Genomic DNA, 25,064 nt, shown 5'->3' on the forward strand with positions numbered 1-25,064 from the left:
ATGAATCCCAAAAAGTTAGTTTGCAGGTGCAGCAGGTAATCAGGAAGGCGAATGGAATGTTGGCCTTCATTGCGAGAGGGATGGAGTACAAAAGCAGGGAGGTCCTGCTGCAACTGTATAGGTTATTGGTGAGGCCGCACCTGGAGTACTGCGTGCAGTTTTGGTCACCTTACTTAAGGAAGGATATACTAGCTTTGGAGGGGGTACAGAGACGATTCACTAGGCTGATTCCGGAGATGAGGGGGTTACCTTATAATGATAGATTGAGTAGACTGGGTCTTTACTCGTTGGAGTTCAGAAGGATGAGGGGTGATCTTATAGAAACATTTAAAATAATGAAAGGGATAGACAAGCTAGAGGCAGAGAGGTTGTTTCCACTGGTCGGGGAGACTAGAACTAGGGGGCACAGCCTCAAAATACGGGGGAGCCAATTTAAAACCGAGTTGAGAAGGAATTTCTTCTCCCAGAGGGTTGTGAATCTGTGGAATTCTCTGCTCAAGGAAGCAGTTGAGGCTGGCTCATTGAATGTATTCAAATCACAGATAGATAGATTTTTAATGAATAAGGGAATTAAGGGTTATGGGGAGCGGACGGGTAAGTGGAGCTGAGTCCACGGCCAGATCAGCCATGATCTTGTTGAATGGCGGAGCAGGCTCGAGGGGCTAGATGGCCTACTCCTGTTCCTAATTCTTATGTTCTCATGTATGACCCGAGTAGGACTGGAACAAAGAATGTTCCACATATCCCACAAAAAGGCAGGCATATCTAGGACCCATGTGGCTTCCCAAAGCAACATCTTTAATTTGGAGGAAGTGAGTGAAGTCAAAGGAGATGTTCAATGTGAGAAAAAGTTCAGCCAGGTGGAGGAGGGTGGCGGTGGATGGGGACTGCTTGGACCTCTGCTCGAGGAAGAAGTGGAGCGCCCTCAGGCCATCCTGGTGGGGGATGGAAGGGTAGAGGCATTGGATTTCTATGGTGATAAGGATACGGTTGAGGCCAGGTAACTGGAAACTGTTAAAGTGATGGAGGGTGTCGGAGGAGTCGCGGATGTAGGTGGGCAGAGAGTGGTCAAGTGGAGAAAAAATAGAGTCGAGATAGGAAAAAATAAGTTCCATGGGGCAAGAACAGGCTGAAACGATGGGTCTACTGGGGCAGTCCTGTTTGTGGATCTTGGGAAGGAGATAGAAGCGGGCTGTGCGGGGTTGGGGAACTATGAGGTTGGTGGCTGTGGAGAGAAGAGGGACGATCTCCAGAGGAGATGAGATCAATGACGGTCTGGGAATTGAAGGCTTGATGTTCAGTAGTGGGGTCATGGTCCAGCGGGAGGTAGGAGGAGGAGTCAGAGAGTTGCCGATCAGCCTCTGCAAGGTAGGGGTCAATTCGCCAAACAACAACAGAGCCACCCTTGTCAGCAGGTTTGATGGCAAATTTAGGGTTGGATCTGAGCGAGCGGAGTGCTGTAAGTTCAGAAGGAGGTAGGTTGGAGTGAATGAGGGGAGCAGAGAAATTGAGACGACCGATATCCCATTGGCAGTTTGCAATGAAGAGGTCTAGAGAAGGTAAGAAGCCAGAGGGAGCGATCCAGATAGAGCGAGAATTCTGAAAACGGGAGAAAAGGTCAGCTGTGGGGGGTTAAGACTCCTGGCCGAAGACGTGGGCACGGAGGCGAAGGCAGTGGAAAAAGAGCTCAGCTTCGTGCCGAGCTCGAAATTCATTGAGGTGGGGCCGTAAGGGGATGAAGCTCAGGCCTTTGCTGAGGACTGATCATTCAGGGTCAGAGAGGGGAAGGTCAGAGGGGATAGTGAAAGCACGGCAGGGGGTGAGATTGCAAGAAGGGATGGGATCAGAGGAAAGTGTGGGGGAAGAAGGTTCCGGAGGGGCGTAGGTGTCCTACGAGTCTGTTAAGTGTTGGGATGCTAATACTACTGACAGTAAATTGAAAGCACTAATCATTAAAACAAGAAAGCTAGTTGAGGCAAATGTTTCACTTCGTGATGACTTCATTTTTAAAGGACAAGGTATGGAATGTGTACATATGGAGTAGATTTTACGAATTAGCATTTGCTGCACAGAGCTTCACGTGACACCAGGTACAAAACTGTACAAAGCGTGCTGATCTCTGCATCCACATTGCCACTACATGCTCCAGTCTCACAAGGTTCTTTATCCGGAGACTCATTTGTAAATTCTACCAATAGTCATGAATGGGTTTCATTTTATTAAGAAGTATTACTAACGGTACATGTAGGGTAAACTCCTCCACCTTTTACATCAGACCTGTGTCATTGCACAAATTCAGAATTGTGTTTAATTATCCTGTCACAGTACAGGGTGGCATAAAGTTTTCTCAAAGTACATAATACTTTGCGAAGCAAATATTTTTCTGTGCATTTACTTTAAGCATCGGTCACAAATGATACTAAATGATTTCAGTACAAACAGTTGGGAGTTAGAGGTAAGCATTTGTAGATTGGAGAATAGAGGAACTAAATAAAAAGTAGAAATGCAGATTTGTTTAATATTCTTTTGGGTATAAAGCTCTAGAGAAGAAAGCAACTTTTTGAAAGGTGTACGTGATTTAACAGAAAGACAGTATAATAAAAAAACAAGAGAAGGATAGGACATTTTTGGAGAAGAAGAAAACTAAGCATAGTGTTTGCTTCTTGAATTTCTAATTTGGGAGCAATTTACTCCATTATGTAAAATAGAACTCAGGCTCTGTGACAACGATGGTGAACCAGTTTTATCTCTTGCTTCTGACTTATGGAACTCATTGTCTATTACATCCAACAGTTTTCATCGTTATCACCTGTTATATCACCCTTCTCTCTTTTAATCTACCTCTATTATGATTCTCTTTCTGTCTTAATTTTTTCTCTTCATTGAACCAAGTTTGGTTTTAACAACGAGAATCTGGTTCATGGATGTTATTTGAGAAATAACTCTGCTGGTGTTCTACCAGCAGTTATATGAGGACTATTACGATAAGTAATTAGAAAATTAGCCAATTTGTGGCTCAATGATAACTGTCGTTTCTTTGGATTTGGATCCAACATCTGTTTGATGAGGGCACGTTTTACAATTTGTACCGTGTGCTCTGCTGCACCATTTAAAGCAGGGTGATACGGTGGAACCTTGGCATGTTTCACAGGATTTTTGCTCGTGAACTGTGCAAATTATTCTGAATGAAATTGTGGTCCATTATCAGCCACAATTTCTTCTGGGAGGCCACATGAAGAAAATAATCTTTGTAAAATGTCTAATGTTTTACTTGTTGTTATTTTCCACATTGGAATCACATCAATCCACTTCGACTGGCTTTCAATCACAATGAACAATTGTTGTCCTTCGAGCTCAGCAAAATCGATATGTTGCCTTTGCCACATCCTGGGAGGCCATTTCCATGGCTGTAATGGTACTGATGTTGGTTTCTTGCTTACCGATTGATATTTTGTACACTGACTGACGATGTACTCTATATCTATATCTAGACCTGGCCACCATAACTAACTGCGTGCAAAAGTCTTGGTCAAGCACATTCCCAGGTGCTGGTCATGGAGGTCTCCTAATAATTTGGACCTGAATTTATTTGGTATAACCACACTTGCACCCCACATGATACAATCTTTATCGACTGATAATTCATTCCTACAAATGAAGAATAGATGAATATCTTTCTCTGTTACCTGGTTTAGCCAGCCATTTGCAATATAATCATACACCTTTGACATAATTGGGTCACGTTTGGTTGCTCTACCAATCTCTTCAGCTGTGACTGGCAGTTCATCAATGTATGAAAAATAGAACACTTCTTCCCTGTCAGGTGTAACTTGTGATGGGGAAGGAAATCTTGACATAGCATCAGCATTACTGTGATCAGCTGATCGTCTGTATTCAATATCATATGTATATGCTGAAAAAAATCAAAGCCCATTTCTGCATTCGGGCTGCAGCTACTGTTGGAACTGGGGACTTTGGATGGAGGATTGCTGTCAGGGGCTAATGGTCCATAACGATGGTAAACTTACAGCTATACAAGTATTTGTGAAACTTCTTGACCCCAAAAATTTATGCCAAAGCTTCCCTTTCGATTTGCATAGAATTACGCTCACTGGCACTGAGAGTGCGTGAAGCAAAAGCAATTGGTCTCTCCTCCCTACTATGTAATACATGAGAGATCACTGTCCCAAATCTATATGGAGAGGCATCACATACTAGCTTGATCTCCTTAGATATGTCATAGTGAACTAACATGGTGCTCCCTACCAATTTGCTTTTACACTCCTTGAATGCTGTATCGCATTCTTTTGACCACTTCCAATGGACCTGTTTTTTCAAAAGTTCATTCAGTGGATGTAATACTGTAGCCAAATTTGGTAGGAACTTCCCATAATAGTTCAAAAGACCCAAAAATGATCGAAGTTCAGTGACATTCTTGGGAGTGGATGCATTTCTGATTGCATCCAGCTTTTCCATGGTTGGATGTAAACCATCTTTGTCTACTCTGTACCCTAAGTATTCCACTGAGCTTTGAAATAATTCACAATTGCGAGCTGACACTCGTACTCCGTGCTTCTCTAGCCGTTTGAGGACTTCATTCAATATGTTATTATGAATTTGTCTGTTTGGTGCTGAAATTAGTATGTCATCTAAATAACATACTACCCCTGCAAAATCTGGTTCATCATCCCTTGGAATAGGACAGGGGCGGAAGACACTCCAAATGGTAGCCTATTAAATTGATACAGGCCTAGATGAGTATTTATAGTCAAGCTTGACTTGGACTCCTCATCCAGTTCAAGTTGTAAGTAGGCATTTGTAAGATCCAACTTTGAGAAGATCTGACCACCTGTGAGTGTTGTGAACAAATCTTCTACATTTGGCAACGTATTGTGGAGATTACCCTCTAGAACCTGGTTTACGGTTACTTTATAATCACCACACAATCTTACCTTACCATCGGACTTAGGTACAACAACAATGGGTGTAGCCCAATTACATCGATCTATCTTAGCAAAAGTGTTCTCAGTCTCTCGTCTTTTGAGTTCTTGCTCAACTTTCTCCTTGAGTGCATATGGTACGGAACGTGGCTTGCAGTAAACCGATCTAACGTCGTTCTGTATCCTGACACTCGCCTTGAAGCCTTGGATCGGACTGCCAGTTTCACAGAATACCTTCAGGTAATGCTTTGATGCAAATCTCGTTTCAACACAAAAAATCTCACTCCAATCCAGCTTCAGTGATCCCATCCTAGCAATTTCATCCTAGTAAGGCAGGCTCGTCTCCTGCCACTACTAATAGAGGCAAGCTCTAAAATTGATCCTTGTATTTCACTGGTACAGTGATACGACCTACCACAGGAATGTTGTCTCCTGAGTAGCCTCGCAGCTCTATCTTGGATTTCTCCAATGGAATATCACGCAATTTGTCGAGGTATAGCAACTCCAGTACTGCACTCATGGATGCACCAGTGTCGAGTTCCATTGGTATTTTGAATCCCACAACATCTATGTGGATTTTGATACTTTCCGGATCGCTGTCCGTTAACCTCGTGCTCCTGATGACATGTAACTCTAACATCGCCTCGTCCTGTTGTTGTTCTTCCATGCTATGCAGTCTCTGGGGATTTCTACTTGTAGCTTTGAAAGTTGATTTACCCTTCAGATGGCATGCCTTCGCGAGATGCCCAGTTTTCCTGCAGATCAAACACTCTGTCTTCACATATGGACAACTTTGAGCAATGTGTTGTCTCAGGCACCAATAGCAGGACTTCAATGCTCTGTTATCATTTCCAGTTTCTGAGACCCTGGGGCCCATCTGCCTTTTACTTTTAACCTGCAGACGATACACCTCGGTTGTCTGACGGCTGGAAATAGTATGAAATTCTCAGGAATATTGATCAGCCATGTTCATTGACATAGCTGTCTGACAAGCTAAATCAAAAGTCAAGTTAGGAGTTGTCAATAACTTCTGGTCGCATCATTTTTCATCCCACAAACAAAGCAGTCACGCAATGCTTGGTCCTGAAAGTTTCTGAAATTACAGTGAATAGATAGCTTTTTTAATGCTACAATGTACTCACTGATATTTTCTTCGGTTTACTGATCTCGTATTCCGAAACGATAACTTTCAGCCATTTCCAGGGGCTCAGGACTGTAATGCTGCTGCTTAAGAGTTGTATCCTTTGGCTTGACAGGCACAAGGACATTTTTCAAGGTTTCATACACTTCGGGTCCTGCTTCAGTTAAGAAAATAGCCCGTTGTCTTTCCAACACCACCCGGTTATGGTTTTCATCATTGGGTACTTCAATGATATTATTTGTGGTGAAAAACAGTTCTAACCGCTCCACATATGCTCTGAAACTTTCACAGTCGCGTTGAAACTCCCCAAAATGCCTTATTATTCCCATAGGCACGGCCATCTGGACTCTGGCAGTTCAGACAAGTTTGCTTGTAATTTACCTTGGATTTGTAGCTGTTAATCAAAACAGAGAAGCTCTCAAAGTCTCTCTGTCAGTTGGCTGAATAATCCACCAAAGAAATTGCAGCTTTGTTATCCGATTATCCCATTCTCGTCGCCATTTGTTATATCTTCAGTACGACTCACAAACACACACAAGCTGTAAGATGGCTGCTAACATCCAGAACCTAGTCAGGTGACCCATTCCCTTTTTATTGTTGGAAACAGCACTGGCTGCAGTGCCACAGTAGTCCACCAGATGGAGCTATATATATTACATCACCGTTTGCACAGTTCTTACTTAAGGCCACTTACTGTTGAAACATGCGTGTGAAAAGGATTCATTGTAAACCAACAGTTTTCAGTTAAATTGAACTGTGCTGCTTACAGAGCTTAATTAAAGACACATTCAAATGAGATGATGAAGCAGTTTGCACTGCTGTTTTCAACACTTTTGTCTGTATATTGTCAAGTAGGGTTGTCAAACTCATTTTATATGTTGGGCCAGACTTGGCATCCTGACACTTGGCATAAGCCATATTTAGCACATTTTATTTGGACACACAGGGATGGGAACTAATATGTCTTTTGCCTGTTTTTTTGGTTGTGAATCAGGTACAATGTAAACCAATTTCCGGGAGTGTGATCTTGCACCTAATCAGCACCGGCAGCATTGCTTCCATCACATTGGTCCTCATTGTTTTCAGCCATCCCAGGCAGCCACCTGAAATCAAGTTTGGATTTTTAAATGTGCAACGAAGGGTCCTGCACCTGTTTCAGGATCCTTCTGCAAAATGCAAGGTGGAGCATGCGTCATGCAAGATCCGACTAGTTTTTTTCAGTTCCGGTATTGCCAGCTCTCGTGATTTAATTGTGAGATATGCGCTTTGTAATGAAAATTCATCCCAACTCACGATCTTATGATTCAACTCAGATGAGTCATGATTCTTTTTTGACTGTATTAATCTTCGTCACCGCCTCCTGTGATTGATTGCTGGGGACACGTGGGTTAGGTCAGATGTTCTCAACCGGGGTGGGGGATCTGTGGCCCCCCCCAGGAGTCCATGAGAAGATTTCAGAGAGTCCACAAGTTGGTTTGTCTCATAGTACTGTCTCCGACCAGTTGCCATTGGTTTTCCATCAGTAGTCTCCGCCCTGCTCCCCTGTGTGATTGGAATAATCTGAGATGCAAACACTGTGCATGCGCAATGTTGTGCACCATTGTAACATGGTTCGGCGAATTGAACGGTTGAACCTCTAGTGCTACTGCAGTGCATCAGTCACTGGCTTCTTCTACAGATTTATCTTGGTTAGTAAAGTCTTTTTATTCTGATTCAGGCTTCTACATTGGACAATGCCCACTCACTGACTGCTTTTACTAAAATAGAGTGATTCTGACTGGAGTTCAAGAACTTCATGAAATTCGAGGGCGGGGAAATCAGTTAGTCCAGCATGGGCCAAGGTACGAGTGGCCTTCCTTTCGAAATTCAATCCTTCTAGTTCTTTGCATTTGTGCAGAGTCGCCCGCAGCCCTGTGTCAGTGGGTCACGTGTTTTACAAGAGACTGGCGACGTTTCTCAGGTGGTCAGGAGGGGTTTGCCTGCTGCCATCACTGGAGAGTGCACGCGCCACGTGGCCTTGCGGGGAGGTGTGGGGGGAAGAAAGAAACTCTCCAGTCTCTGGGCCGGTAGCAAGGCCGTAACCTGTGATCTTAGGGAGCAGGAGCTTTGACACCAATTGTAGCATCGCTACTCACTGCCATCCTAGCTCAGATCTGGTAACTCAGCATAGGCGAGGGATCGAACCCAGGCATCTTCTGCTCTTACATTAAGTGAGTAAAACAAAATTAATAACAATAAATATAGATGCTTAAATGTATAACTCATTTTATACAGATAAAATTCTCATTGTGTAACAGGGTTCCCCAAATTTTTTATAACACAGGAGGGAAGCCTCAGAAGTAAAAGGCCGGAGGATCAATAGAACTTGGTCCTCGGGCCACATCTGCATACTCAGGGGGAGCTGCTGACACTTGTCGTACCTCCACGGGCACCTTGCTGGAGCAACAACATCAATGCCAGCACCGGCCCTCAAGCAAGTGCCAGAGGGGGATTGGAGCGGCCTACTGGGGGTGGGGGTGGTGTTTGCGACCACTGTCTCAAAGGAAAGGTAATTTTGATTTTTTTTTTCCACAAAAATTTATCTTTGCTTGGCAGCTGCAGAGATTGCATTGCTTTGTGGTTGTATTGGGCATCAGGATTTTTTTAAAGTATTTTGTAAAGCATTTTCAGGTGCAGTAATATAGTTTTTGTAAAGAGCTGTGACCTGTTAGAGATTAAATAAAGCCATTAATGAGGATTATAAATGAACTGTCAATCTATATTAGCTTATGTTTGAAAAAAATAACTCATGATTTCTTACCAAATCTCATGATTTTTAGAGTTTGTCTCATGATTTATATGATGGGGGGGTTGGCATTACTGCAGCTGCCTAAGCAGTGGTCCTTAAAGTGAATGTTGGAGGCAGCTGAAGCAACAATAGAGAAAGAGTGCCTGTCCTGGCTCCACAACAATACTGGAGGGCTAAGAGGAGGGCCACTGTCCATTCACATCGTCTCCCATTAGGGGAGGCAGCAATGGAAACTAAGAAAGAAAAAGAAAGACTTGCATTTATATAGCGTCTTCCACGACCATCGGATGTCTCAAAGTGCTCAAAGTACTTTTGAAGTATAGTAATTGTTGTAACATGAGGCACGTCAATGTAATATATTCTTTACCACATCACAACCACACACATACAAAATGGCTCTGCAGGAACTTGCCAGGTAACCTTGTCACATGACGCTTTTATTGTATTTACATGAGTAGTTGCATTACCACAGTACTCCACTAGATGGAGCAGTAGTCCACTAGAAGGAGCTCTATATCACACTTCTCCCTCCATAATAAAGAAGTTATCATAACAAATAATCATCATACATAAAATGCATGGATATACATAACAAAAGATTGGGGGCCGAAATTGGTCGACACACCACCGCTACAGCCCACGTACCACTGACATACTGCCTAAAAATCTGATTTTGATCAAAAAACAGCTACATACCGCTGACATACGGCTCGGCGGAATATTCATCATTGACATAACGCTGAGCAGTATGCAAACTGTCCACCGTGCAGGACCGCCTGCGTACCGCCCAACAAGTCTGATTTTCATCGCATACCACCGACATACCACCGGAGCTGCATACCATCCTGGAAAAGGTGGTTTTACACAATGGTAAGTGGGCAGGAATTGGCGGAGTGCACGGATCCGCCATTTTGGAAATCGAGAACTGTCAGCTAAAGCAGCAGCTCTGTATCTCTGAGGGGAACAGTGATTTTACAGTGCGATTTTGATTTGGAAAGGTATATTTACTATTAATGAGTAACTTATTAAGATAGAATGCATTTTAGTTATATTTTTTTAATTGAAAATATTGTGAAGATTTGAAAAGAATGTATTATTTTAGCCTGTTTTGTTGACAAACTGTAATGGAGGAACCAGACATGAGGAAGTTTATTGAGCAGAGTTATAAGGGTAATGGAGGAGGTTTGAGAATGATGAGGAGGAGAAGAAGGCCTTACCCGCAAAGGATCTTCAGAGAAAAGTTTGACACTGTATAAGAGTGATAAAATTCAATTCAAACATTTATGTAAAAATGTAAAAAATATACAACAATTTTAAAACTTTGTAAAACTTATAACTATAAACAACTGTAACAACTTTAATAACAACTTTAATAACAACTTTAACAAAACTTTTACAACTTAAATAAACTTTTACAAATAAAACTTCAATTACAACAAAAAGACCCTTTACTTTCCCTGCCGACGCCCCCTGTCCCTTCCATGCCCGCGTGCTACATCACCCTTGGGACTATTCCCCCCTTCCTTACTCCCGCCCTTCCCTTTTCCAATGCCCCTGAGCCCGGACCTCCCCATGTTGATAACAAGCCGACGTGCAGCACTGCACCCTAAGTTCCGTTGCTGTCGGGGTGGGGGGGTGGTAAGACATTGCAGGCACAATAACTGGGCCTCAGGAGAAACTCGCGATGTGGAAAATGAGGCTTCAGGGCTGGGAGATGATGTCAGCTCCCCATCCTCAGGTGCTGTCGCCCTGACTACTATGGCAAAGGGGGGTTTCGCGCCATGTCCTGATCCTGTTGATTGCCACATGGCTTCGACGGCATCAGCGGTCCACTCCATCGCGACGATCATACGCAACCTTTCCTCCAACTGCCGCTCTGATAGAGCTGCGATGTTTGCGCTATTGTAGTCATGGCCTTGAGCAGCTCTCGACCTATGTCGACGCTGGCCTGTGACAGACGCACCATGTCCTGGTACGCACCTACAGCAACCGACCTTTCCTACACCAACCTCCGTTGCTGCGACAAAGGCGCTGTAACACTGGGGGTGTCTTGCTGCACATGGCTTGGTCCGGCAGAATCAGAGGAGCCATGGGAGAATCCCATGAATACAGACTCCATGGTGGAGGATGTTCCAGTTGTCCCACATGGAGTTGGTGTATCCTCCTCCATCTCCACCCGCACCTCCACCTCCACTGGCTGCCAGATCAGCATCTGTTCCTGTTCTTCTTCCTCTTTGTCTTCCTCGCCAGGAGAGGGCTGGGTGACGGCAGAGTTGGAGGTAGTGGGTCTGTGTCGCTGTTGTCTGAATCATCTGAGTCTGGAAGTACAAAACAACATTTAAAAAAGCTTGGCACCAGGGAAGGTGTCAGGGTTACATTGATACATATTACAGTGACTTATCGCAGTCTTACTTAAATGTCCACCACTGCTGCAATACTGCATTATATATCGCAGACAGAATACATATATGCATTGCATTGCATGCCCCCAACATTCCAGTATATCACATGAGGCCAACATTACAGTACAATAAACTTACATTACATTACATGAGGCCAACATTATAGTACAATAAACTTACATTACATTACATGAGGCCAACATTACAGTTAGAGTTACATTATGACATGAGAGGACCGCAACACAAACTGCATTTTATTCAACTTACCATCTTCTTGTGTGAGTGGGTCAGCTCCAATGCCGGTGGTGGCAGGGTTGCTATCCCCAACCAGGGACAGGGCATGGATCTCAATATCATTAAGAGGCTCCTGGATCGTGGGTCCTCCCCCCGTGCGACACTGATCGGCTGCTATTGCAGATGTCTTCTTCTGCAGAAAGTAAAATAAATCAAATTAAAAATCTTCAATCCATTTACCATCGCACAGACACACACACATAAAAAAAGCATTGCGTTGATCCTCTTGTCATTGCCTGAAAAGCACGAATACATTGCCATAACCTTAAGATAAATAACATCATCCGTGTGACACTGAACCTACATTTACATGGTTCATAGCACATGGCAGGGCGCCGGGGCGGCGGCGGAGGGGCATAAATAAAATGATTACTTACTCTTGCAGTGCATACCATCGTATTTTTAGAGGACACAGCCTCCCCAATCTCATTCCATATTCGGTGGTACTCATTTGGGGGGGGGGGCTTTCCATGACCACCCTTGGTTAGCTCGGAGTACCTGTCTGATATGTGCTCCAGAAGGGCAGCTAACTCCATCTCAGCGAAGGCAGACGCCCTCAACCTCCCCTCCTTCTTGATGTTCCTGCGCTTTGATGTCTTTTTTAACATTGCCATAATCTTTTTATTGGTATGAATTTTGGTTTATTAAATATCACTTCTTGTCTTCAAAGTGAAGAATTATTAGTTGTTCGCAATATATTTCCACTGTGCTATGTATTTTTAAACTCACTGCCCATCGATTACCTTGCTGCTCCTTCTCACTCTCTTTCTCTTGTCTTCAACTCACTGGGCATGCCTGGGTGACCCCTGACGCCCGAAATCATGGGTAAAACACTTGTGTAAAGAAAAGGAAAAAAATTGCACATGCGCAGTTTAGTGCTACACCGCTCATCAAACAGAAAATTGATCTGGATCGACTACTAAGATACATACTGCCTGATGCAGACCACTGACATACCGGCAAAAACATTTTGACCAATTTTATCCTCTTCGGTCTCGGCAGTATGCCAGCGGCATGAAACGAAATACCGCCGGCATACCGTCGAGAAATGGGCGGACTTTACGTATCGACTAATTTCGGCCTCTTGGATTTATTTTGCCATATTTACAAATCAAACTTAACCACTGGTTTTCTGTCTTGAAGAGGATACCTTCGCTCTCGAACAGAACTTTCCAAACATGGTGTTGAACTTAGACTCATTCTAGGCTGATCTTGAAGACAGTTTTTCTCCAAGGGATACCTCTGATCTACATTTGAACTCTCTACAACTTCAGACTGTTTGTCTGCCTGACTCGGATTCAGACTTAAATTCTGACTTTCTCGTGGACTTGTTTCTAGTACATCTGATGTAGGATTTGCTACTGGTACTCTAATTGTAACAAAATTGTCTGACTCATCAGAAATAATCGAACTTTCCAACTTTCAACTCCTGCCACATCTATAGGTAAAATATAATCAATGTGAACAAAGTTAACCTGTCCATGATCAAATACCTTGACCAAATATGTGCAAGGACCACATATCTTCACTACTCTTCCTGGTAACCACTTTAACCATTTATGGTGATGGTGCTTTACTCTCACTTCTGATTCAATTTCACACTTCTCGCTCTTACTCTACTGCTATCATGGGCCCAAGTTTCCACATGATTCGCGCCTGATTTTTAGGAGCAACTGGTGGAGAATGGACTATTTTAGAAATCGCAATTCTCCACATTTTTTTTTCTGCAGTTCTAGTCAGGTAGAACAGTTCTAGTTTAGAACAGAATTTTTTCTTCAAAAGGGGGCGTGTCCGGCCACTGACGCCTGATTTGAAAGTTTCCACAGTGGAAATGTACTCCAAACTAAAGTAGAATGGCGCCAGTAAAGATTTTTGTCGAACTGAAAAAACCTGTTCTACACATTAAAAAATCAGGCGCAGGTTACAAATTAGGCGCCCAGAACGAGGTGGGGGGGGAGGGAACTCATTAAATTTGACAATAAATCCTTATTTATACTTCTACAAATATTATACAAATAAATCCAACCTGAATAAACATTTATAAACCAAGAAAAGATTAAATAAACCATCTTCCTACCTGTGTGAAAGTGCTTCAGCCAGGGAGAATGCTGCAGCTGTTCGTGCCGCTGAGGAGAGAGGGAGGGAGAGAGAGAGAGGGAGGGAGAGAGAGAGGGAGAGAGGGGAGGGAGGGAGAGAGAGAGAGAGAGAGAGGGGGGGAGGGGAGAGGGAGAGAGGGAGGGGGGGGAGAGGGAGAGAGGGAGGGGGGGTCGGGGGAGCGGGTGTCGGGTCGGGGGGGGTCGGGGGGAGCGGGTGTCGGGTCGGGGGGGGGAGCGGGCCTCGGGTCGGGGAGCGGGACTCGGGTCGGGGCGGGGGGGAGAGCGGGTCTCGGGTCTCTGTCGGGGCGGGGGGGAGCGGGTCTCGGGTGTCGGGGCGGGGGGGGGAGAGCGGGTGTCGGGTCGGGGCGGGGGGGAGCGGGTCTCGGGTCGGGGAGAGCGGGTGTCGGGTCGGGGCGGGCGGGGGGGGGAGCGGGTCTCGGGTGTCGGGTCGGGGCAGGGGGGAGCGGGTGTCGGGTCGGGTCTGGTTGGCGGGGGGGGGGGGGGAGCGAGTGTTGGGTCTGGTCGGGCGGGGAGCAGGAGCTGGCCATGGGAGGAGCCTCATTCAGCCAGGGCTAGGGGCTGCGTGCTTCGGGCCCCTCCCACACAGTTCGGCGCCTGGAGCTACTGCACTTGCGTGCCGACTGTAGCGCGCATGTGCAGAGGTCCCGGCACTGTTTTCAGCGCAGGGACCTGGCTCCGCCCCCCCACCCACAGCTCGTGCCGGCTGCGCCGAGTGCCACAGGACCTGTAAGTCAGTGGAGACTACCGAGGATTTTTTTAGGCGCCGTTTTAGGCGCGAAAAACGGGCGCCCAGCTCGGAGGGGTGCCCGTTTTTTTTCTTGTGGAAACTTGGGCCCCATGATTCTCTTTCTGTCTTAATTGTTTCTCTTCTACTGACTTTGCCAAGTTTGGCTTTAGCAACGAGAATCTGGTTCGTGGCTGTTGTTTGAGAAACAACCCTGCTGGTGTTCTACCAGTAGTTGTATGAGGAGTATTATGATAAGTAATCAGAACATATGCTAGTTTGTGGTCCAATGACAACTGTTGTTTCTTAGGATAAGGATCCAACATTTGTTTGATGAGGGTACGATTTACAATTTGTACTATGCGCTCTGCTACACCATTTGAAGCAGGGTGGTACAATGGAACCTTGGTATATTTCGCACCATTTCTGCTCATGAACTGTGCAAATTCTTCTGAACAAAATTGTGGCCCATTTTCAGATACAATTTCTTCTGGGAGGCCATATGAAGAAAACCATCTTCGCAAATTGTCTAATGATTTACTGATGTTATTTTCTGCATCGGAAATATCTCTACCCACTTCGAATGGCTATCAAGCACCATGAACAATTGCTGTCCTTCTAGCTCAGCAAAACTTACAGGTAACCTTTGCCACACCCTGGGAGGCCATTTCCGTGGCTGTAATGGTACTGATGGTGGTTTCGTGCTTAACAATTGACACGTTGTACACTGACTGACGATGTACTCAATATCTTTATCTAGACTTGGCCACCACATGTAACTGCGTGCAAAACTCTTGGTTAAGCACATTCCCCAGTATTGGTCATGAAGATCACCGAACAACTTGGATCTGAATTTATATGAAATAACTACTCTTGCACACCACATGATACAATTTTTATCCACTGATAATTCATTCCTATGAACAAAGTATGGATGACTATCTTTCTCTGATATCTGGTTTGGCCAGCCATTTGCTATATAATCATACACCTTTGACATAATTGGGTCACGTTTGTTGCTCTAACACTCTCTTCAGCTGTGACTGGCAGTTCATCAATGTATGAAAAATAGAACACTTCTTCCCTATTGGGTGTAACTTGTGATAGGGATGGCAACTTGGACATAGCATCAGCATTAGCATCTGGCTTAAGTACAACAATTTGTGTAGTCCTATGACTTAGATCTACCTTAGAGATTATGGACTAGATTTTGCACTTTTTTTGCATGCATAATGCCCACTTAATGTCCATTTTACCGCTAAAATGATGTCAAACGCCCAGATATCGCCCATTTAGCTCCAAAATGGAAACTGACGCCCATTTTTTGGACACTTATTGCCGAGCGTTACTTTCCACATGTGCGTAACACCGGGAAAAAATAATGCCGCACACCCACTTTTTTTGGGCGGAATCATCAGAATGGGCAAAATCAATACGCATAATATCACCCAGCATTAGTTTCCACATGTAATTAATGCCGAGATTCAATAATATCGACCGCCCACTTTTTTTGTCGTAAAGATCCCATTTGCCGAAACTAACGCCCAGGAGATCGCCCAACGTCACTTTCACCACCTCGCACACATCTCGCCCACAATATCGCTCGCCCAAAACACCGCTCAGAAAAAGTGGAACTGTTTTGAAGGAATCACAGCGGTGTGGCCGCCATTTTTTAAATCGCAGGTCGCTTCATTCAAAAGGCTGCTTCAACTTCGGGGGAGTTTGGATTGACTCTGGAGTTCTTCTCAGGTGAAGTGACCATCTTAAGTGACCATATATTCAGACTCTGGACTATTGGGGATTACTGTATTTTAGTGAGGAAATTATTACTTTGATCAATCGCTATTATAATTTAATTGCAATGGGGCCAGCCATTTCTCAGCCTGCATTGATTACTACGCAGATGTTGCAGAGTGCAGATGGCTGAATGTCTGATACACATCATTATGTGCCCAATTTAAGACATGCCAGAATGAGGAGGAGGTCCAGACCATACACATCCCACATTTACAGGGTAAAGAGGTCTTACCTCGATGTCTCCGACCACACCTCCCTTCGGAGACTGCGCTTCCACAAGGTGGTGATCAATGAAATATGTGAGCTCATCAGGGCACATATGCAGTCTGCCATCAGGACATCAGTGTTGGTCGAGGTCGAGGTCAAGTTCACCGCGACACTGCCTTTCTACACGTCCGGTTCCTTTCGGGCCTCTGCAGTCGAGATTTGCTCTCTGTCTCACCATGCCACCTATTGCTGCATTAGACAGGTCACAGAGGCCCTGTACACGAGAAGGATGGACTTTATCAGCTTCCCCATGACCACAGAGGCTCAGACTGACAGGGCTGGAGCATTCTACCGCATTGCTAAGTTCCCCAGGGTGCAGGAAGCAATGCAGTGCACTCGCATCGCAATGCGGGCACCTTCTCAGGACCCAGAGCTTTTTCATAACAGAAAAGGATTTCACTCCCTGAAGGTCCAACTAGTTGTCAACCACAACCAGATCATACTGGCAATGAATGCCAAATGTCCAGGCACCTTCGATGAGGCTCACATCTTGTATGAAAGCGCTGTCTCTGACATCTTTAAGAGTCAGCCACAAGGACAATGCTGGACGCTTGGTGACAACCGATATGGCCTAGCCACCTGGCTGATAACCCGACTGCGTAACACCCACACCGAGGCCGAGAAACGATACAACCAGAGCCACAGAGACACACACAATGTGGTCCAGTAAACAATAACTGTGCTTTAGCAGCGCTTCAGATGCCTGGACCACTCAGGAGGGGAGCTACAATACAACCCTGAGCAAGTAGCTAAATTTATGGTCGTGTGCTCCATGCTGCACAACCTGGCTATCAGGAGGGGCCAAGAATTGCCAGAAGGGACTGATGCTCCACCTCAGGAGAGAGAGGAAGAGGACGATGAAGGGCTGGACGCTGACCTCAGGCCAGACAATCAGGCTGGCTATGCAACCATGCCCACGCCCCCCTCCAGATCGCAGGAAAGGGCCCATGGTGACTACATAGCTGCAAGACTCTTACGTCAGGAGCTGATTTCTGAACGATTTGCCTGAAAGAACGTTGCTGTGAGTGACAATGCTGACACACTGCTGTGTGTGTGCGGCTCAGACATCAATGGTGGACATCACCTTGGTGCCAGTTAAAGTTTACGTTGATTGAAGTTAAGTTTAATTTTATCATTTCATGTTAAGGAATCACCAGTGTGCAACGGTCCAGCTATCTGAGACAATGTTCAATAAAAAAAAAATTATACCAACCTTGGTCTGAAATCATAAGTCTCACGGGCAAAAACAACCCATCCCTGACCATACTCCACTTTTTCGACCACTGACATCAATCAAATGGTCAACATGTCCAGCAACACAGAATACAAATGTAAAGCAGGAGGATTGTCCCCTCCCCCCATATATTACTACAAATTGCATACACCGAGATGGAGATATAACACAGCCATCACCTGCAGACATGCACCTCACTTTCCTTCTTCCCTCCCCTTCTTCTCCCCACCTCACTCCACGCCACCTGGCCAAAGAGCTCCTCAGGCGATGCCTCATTGTGGGGGATAAAGGCAGAGGCAGTGGTTGGACGGGTACGGGAGTGGGGGATGCCAAGGGGGAACATTCTCTGATATAGAAGCAGGATCTTGGTACTGCCTCTCACCTGTCGTTCGCAGCGGTGGTGTGGAACCTGGGGGTGGAGTGCCGCGCTCTGGGACTACTGGGAGGCCTGTGCCAGCAGTGTTCCTAGCTATCGCCTCCAAGGTCTCCACTATCCGTGGAACTTACTCAGTCATGGTAGCCAGCTGTCGGGATATGCCCCCCAGTGCATCGAGGATCTGGTCACCAATGTCTACAGTTCTCCTGGACAACTGTACCATCTCTCTGCTCTCATGTCACGCTCGTGGACCAGACCTGCCACGTCCACGAAACCTTGGCGGGGTCGGTGCCATTCTGGAGACAAATGGGGTGCCCTGTGATGAGGTGCTTGGAGTCTGTACCTCCAGAGTGGAGGCGGGAATGACCAGGCCTTGGGGTGGAATGGCTTCTGGAGCGTGGCAATGCAGGTTCCTCGAAGTCCGCACTCTCATCCGTAGAGAACAGACCCAGCGGATTGATGGACGAGAATCGGAGCTCCTCAGCACCAGATGTAGGATTGTCTGGCGAGTCCGGCTCCACGCCCCCACCTTCTGGCCTCTGTGGCCTTGCCTGGGGCCGTGCTGCTGGCTGAGCTGCAAAACACAAATTAGGTTATTAGAGGAGAAGCGGGTGCTAGGGTGACAAGGTGATTCCAGGGCTACACACAGCATATGCACGACAAAAGCACCACCACTATTAAGATCATCACAGACATCACATTTCATGATCATCAACACATTGCGCATTGCAATAATTTTCATTAGGTAAGTATTATTTCTAGGACAATTTTATAAATCATCGATCATATATGATTGTTCGGATATGAGTGAGTGTGGCATCTATTGACTTTACATCACGCAATGGTGTAAACTTTACTCATGTCACTTCACTTCAGGGTCTGCAGATGCTTGCATGGCAGTCTGGGGGTGCTTGCCCAGGAGTGTGAGAACCCGCTCCTCCATCTCAGTGATATCGCTGATGACTGGTGGCCCACCACCCGTTCGCTTCTTTACGGTCCTCATTGTCGATCGCTTCTTCTGGAAAAGGTGACAGGACGACATGGCATGAGTTTATTGTGTGATATCATTGCTAGGTACTGTCGCAGAGACTGATACAACACATAACCGACAGATATAATCATGATTATTATGATAATTATCATTCTTAACCTAAAGACCGCAGGCTTTGACTATAGCATTCCCAGTAAAATTGCAAGTTCTCACATCTACTGATCGTCACTCATGACTTTTACAAATCAAATTATATAAATACATAAGTACTTGTAAATAAATGTAATACTTACTCTTGCGGATTCCACAAGGTCGTTCCATCCTGTGCTGCATTGGTTGCCCTCACGCACCTCGTTGGTCGCCAACGAGACTACCTCTGCTATCTCGGCCCATATCTTCTGGTAGGCCTTTGGGGTGGGCTTCCCACGCCCTCCCTGGGTCAAATCACCCCAGCGTAACTCAACCTCCTGCAAGAGGGAGGCATTTGCCTCAGCTGAGAAACTTCTTGCTCTGTTGCACCCTCCAATGTGCTCCTCTCTCAGCTCACTGCTCTCGCCAGCGTCAGTCTCTGCAGGGAGATGTGACGCCTCCTCCTCTCCCTCCATTATAGGCCAAATGCGGGCAAATATCTGGCTGGTAACAACTCATTTTTGTTTCCCTATTTGCTCTAAAGCTCTCAATTCGCCCTCCTTCCTCCCAAATCAGCCACACCGCACCCACATACGCCTTCAGTTCCTCTCAGCTCCCTCTCTATCTGTCTCCTCTTCTGCGCATGTCATGATTACCCTTGACCTCCTGAATCGCGGGAATCGAGCGTTGCCATGCCGTTGCTAAGGACAGTGACATTTTATGGCTAAAGGTCAGAGAGATTTAATGCTACCGCCCATTTCATATTGCTCACGGTAACACCCAATTTCAAAAATGGAGGCGAGGGTTTTGAGAATGGGCGACAAGCCGGCGATCTGAAAACACAATTTTACCGCCCACGCCAGAAATACCACCCATTTTTTGGTGATCTGCACAAAAGTGTAAAATTTAGCCCAATGTTCTCAGTTTCTGGTCTTTTGTGTTCTTGCTCAACTTTCTCCTTGAATTCGCATGGTATGGGATGTGGCTTGCAGTAAACTGGTCTAGCGTCCTTCTGTACTCTGACACTCACCTTGAAGCCTTGGATCGGATTGCCAGTTTTGTGGAACACCTTCGGATGCTGCTTGATGACATCATCTTTTGATGCAAATCTCGTTTCAGCGCGAAAAATCTCTTTCCAATCCAGCTTCAGTGATCCCAACCATTTTCTACCTATCAAGGCAGGCTTTTCTCCTGCCACTACTTAGAGAAGCAAGCTCTGAAACTGATCTTTGTATTTCGCCAGTATGGTGATACGTCCTACAACAGGAATTTGCTCTCCTGAGTAGCCTCATAGCTCTATCTTCGATTTCTCCATCGGAAAATCACTCAACTTATTGAGGTACAGCGATTCCGGTACTATGCTCATGGATGCACCGGTGTCAATTTCTATGGATAACCTGGTTCCTGCAATGGATACATGGATGACGATACTTCGCGAATCGCAGTTAGATACCCTCGTGCTCCTGATGATGTGTATCTCCAGAACCTCCTTGTCCTGTTGCTTCTTTTCAATGCTATGTAGTCTCAGGCAATTTCTATTTATAGCCTTGAAAGTTGGTTTACTTTTCAGTTAGCATGCCTTTGCAAGATGCCCTGTTTTCTTGCAGAAAAAACACTCCATCTTCACATATGGACAGCTTTGAGCAATGCGTTGTCCCAGACACCGATAGCTCGACTTCAATGTGCTGTTACTTGGCCAGTAGCTGAGGCCTTGGGGCCCAACTGCCTTTTACTGTTAACCTGCAGGTGATTCACCTCGATGGTTTGATGGCTGGAAATGGCGCAAAATTCTCAGGAGTATTGGTCGGCCATATCCATCGACATAGTTGTCTGACATGCTAAATAAAAAGTCAAGTGAGGCGTTGTCAACAACTTTCTTCTGATTGCTTCATTTTTCATCCCACAAACACGGCAATCACACAATGCTCGGTCCTGAAAGTTTCCAAAATGACAGTGAATATAGCTTTTTTAATGCTACAATATACTCACTGACACTCTTGTCAGTTAATTGATCTCTTATTCCAAAATGATAACTTTCAGCAATTTCCAGGGGCTCAGGGCTGTCATGCTGAATCTCTGTCAGTAGTGCGCCCTTTAGCTTGACAGGACCAAACACATTTTTAAGGGTTTCATACAACTCGGGGCCTGCTTCAGTCAAGAAAATAGCCTGTTTTTTTTCTAATACTACACGGTTATGGTGTTCATCATCGGGGACTCTCAGTGGCACTGTAACTCATGCAAGCACTCTGTTATTCCCATAGTTGGAGCCATCTGAACTCTGGCAGTTCAGCCAAGTGTGCTTGAAATGTTCCTTGAATTTTTAGCTGTCCTGCAAAACAAAGAACCTCTCAAAGTCACTCTTTTGGTTGGCTGGATCATGCACCAACAAAAATTTCAGCTAAGTTATCCAGAAATCGTTTCCTATGTCGCCAATGTAATATATCACAAACACACACATACATGATGGCTCCACAGGAACTTGTCAGGGGACATTGTCACCTGATGCTTTTATTGTGCAGGAGCAGTTGCATTATCACAGTAACCCACTAGGTGGAGCAGTAGTCCAAAAGAAAGAGCTCTATATTATAGTCAGGAGCATTGCGAGTGGTGAAGCTGGAGGATTCGCTTCGCAGGGTGTTTGGCCGTCTTACCCTCTTTTCTTGTTCTTACTGAAATATCTTCCTCAACACACTCTGCATGATAAAGTGGTGCTGCTTTGAGCTGACATTGATCTGTCTCTGCTTACCCTAGCCATTAACTGCTCACCCTTGTCCCTTTTCCAGGTCCATCACATGTAACTGCAGAGGTCCAGTTGCAGCAGAGGAAGAGGGGAACAGCCTTTCTGTGCACACTTTACCGCACACTTGCTGGCACCATCTCAGAAACCGGTACTCCTTGTTTTTCAGAGAATCAATAAGAGGGATCTACACTCGGAGGTTCATCCAGCACAAGTGCACAGGAGCAAGAGCAGGGGGACAGGATGGCCCAGAAACCCGCTCACCCGACGCCTCTCCTACATTTAAGCTCTGCTGCAGAGTGCACAGATGCTGATTTTAAAGGCCCAGCTTATGGAAGTGGAATGCAGCTAAGCTTCCATTGAGGACACTTCAGATGGCCATGGGTGGGTGACCACAAGCAGCTCTGGGACTTGAGGTCCTGGCTGCAGACTGCAAGAAATCATCCATTGGGTCAGCCAGTCTGGCCTAGCTCTGTGTGTGGCACTAACAATGGCACTGGCCTAGTGGATGTTGGGAGAGCAGGCACTGAGAGAGGACAATAGGTGCCTCTCCCATGAAGTCAAGGCCACACTCCTGGGACTATGTCTCATCACTCCTCAGTCCTGCTAAGGGAGTATCTGGAGTTAGGAGCTAAGTTGAAAAGCAGGAGCTGACAGATAATAATCTCGGGATTATTACCTGAGTCATGTGCAAATTGGTATAGGGACAAACAGATTAGGAAAGTTAACACGTGTCTAAAGGAGTGATGTGGGAAGGAGGGTTTCTTTTCATGGGACACTGACACCAATGCTGGGACAGGAAAGAGATGCACCATTGAGACAGGCAGCAGTGAAACTGAGCTGGTATCAAGGACCTAGCGGAAAGGATAACTAGAGCTGCAAATAAGATTTTAAGCTAATAACATGGGAAGGGAACTGCTAGAAATGACAAAAACCTAACAATAAAATAATTAGGAAAAGAGAACAAAGAACAAACTAAAGGGCGGACTAAGGATACCACAAATGTCCAGAGATCGGAAAAGTCATAGCATAAAAGTAAAATAACTACTAAAAGCAAAGAGAGAGGAATAATAAATAGAAACAATTTAAACTGTTGATGTAATCATTTACGTACTTTTCAAAACAAAATGAATGCACTCAAGGCAATAATTTGTAGAGAGAATTTGGATATAGTAGGGATGACTAAAACATGGCTACATAGAGAAGAGGATTGGCAAGATAGTACACATTTCGTAAGGAAGGAGGGAAGGTGGAGTAGCTGTACTAGCATAATGGCAGTAGAAAAAAGGATGTAACTAGCAGTAAAATAGATACAGAATGCTTAAGGATTGAGTTAAAAGATAAGAAGGGATCCATTAGCCTAATATGTTTATACTATAGACCAAAGAACAGTGGAAGAGAATTGTTGGAAGGAATATGCAAGCAAATCTATGAGGTGAGTAGCAGGCATAGAATAATAATTCTGGGAGATTTCAACTATCCCCAAATAAACTGTCAGGAAGAAGTAACGAAAGGAAGAAAGAAAATCGAGTTTTTGCAGTGTATACTGGACTCCTTTCTCACTCAGTACGCAAGAAGTCCAACAAGAAAAGAATGACTGCTGGACATTCTAATGGGTAATGAACCAAAATAGACAGGAGCAGTAAGAGTAGGAGAGCATCCTAGTGGTAGCGATCACAACACTTAAGATTCAGATCGAGAGTGACACAAGTGGGACAAAGACTAAGGTCATAGATTGGAAAAGAGCAAATTATGAGGAAATGAGGGTAAAACTAAAGAAGGTAAACTGGAAGAAAATCTTGTAAAACAAAGAGACAGAAAAACAATAGGAAATCTTTCATAGGGTAATCAATAGAGTTCAAGAGAAATGTATTCCACTAAAAATCAAAAACAAGCAAGCGAACTATGGGACACCATGGATGAATAAAGAACCAAATAGGAAATTGAATCTACAAAAAAAGACATGTAAGAAGTGCTTTGATACTACAGGAGAGGATGATAAAAGGGAAGAACTTTGGAAGAAGTTTTTAAAAAACCCATCGGGAAGGCAAAGAGAAATTACAACATCAAATTATCACGGAATATAAAAATAAATAATAAAGTGTTCTATAGACACATAAATAACAAAAGGAAAATTATAGTAGGGATAGGGCCACTAAAGGATAAGCAAGATAAACTCACAGGTAATGACAGAGATTGAATAACTACTTCACCTCAAGTTTTTACAAAATAAGATAAAGAAATAGACATTTTACTGGAGGATGAGGTTAAAAAGAATATTAATACAATTGGAATAGAAAGGGAGAAAATAATTGACAAACTAGCAAAAATTAAAGAGGATACAACCCCAGGTCTGAATGCATACTCAAGGAGACTAGGACGGAGATAGCAGTGGCACTAGTTTATACACATATATATATAATATATATATAAATATATTTATATTATATATATATATAAGTTCCATTGAAGAATGAATACTGCTAGAGTACAGGCAGGCAATTAATGATGTTCCTATATGTAAAAAAGGATACAGAATAAAACCTGGGAACTACAGATCAGTCAGCTTAAGGCAGTGATAGGAAAGAGGAACCTATTCTAAAAGAAATGATAGAAGAGTATTTAGAGACAGAAAATATAATAGAATATAGTCAGCATGGATTCTGAAAGGCAAGTCATGCTTAACTAACCTGATAGATTAATTGAAGAGGTAACATACAAGGATTATATAGTAAATGTCATATATTTGGATTTTCAAAAAGCCTTCAATGAGGTACCACACGGTAGGCTTCTGACGAAGGTTAGTGCATGTGGAGTCAGGGAACAATTAGCTGAATAGATAGCAAATTGGCTAAAAAATAGAAAGCAGAGAGCAATTCTATGTAATCTTCAGGAAGGCTGGCCTCCTCATTCTGATGTTACAAAGGTGTCACCACATTTTCAATACCTGAAATGAAAGAAAGAGGAAAGGGTTAGCATTTGGTGTGTAGGATAAGCAGAGAAAGAAGTGACTGGTGAAAGCAGCTGCAGTTTGTCAAGCAAAGTTTGTAGGGTGGAATAGAAGTAAGAAGGGAAAAAGAGGATGTGTGTGAAGAATCCCTGCGCAACTCCTCCAGCATTGTCACAC

The sequence above is a fragment of the Pristiophorus japonicus genome, chromosome 2 (genome assembly GCF_044704955.1).
Source record: "Pristiophorus japonicus isolate sPriJap1 chromosome 2, sPriJap1.hap1, whole genome shotgun sequence".
Lineage (NCBI taxonomy): Eukaryota > Metazoa > Chordata > Chondrichthyes > Pristiophoridae > Pristiophorus > Pristiophorus japonicus.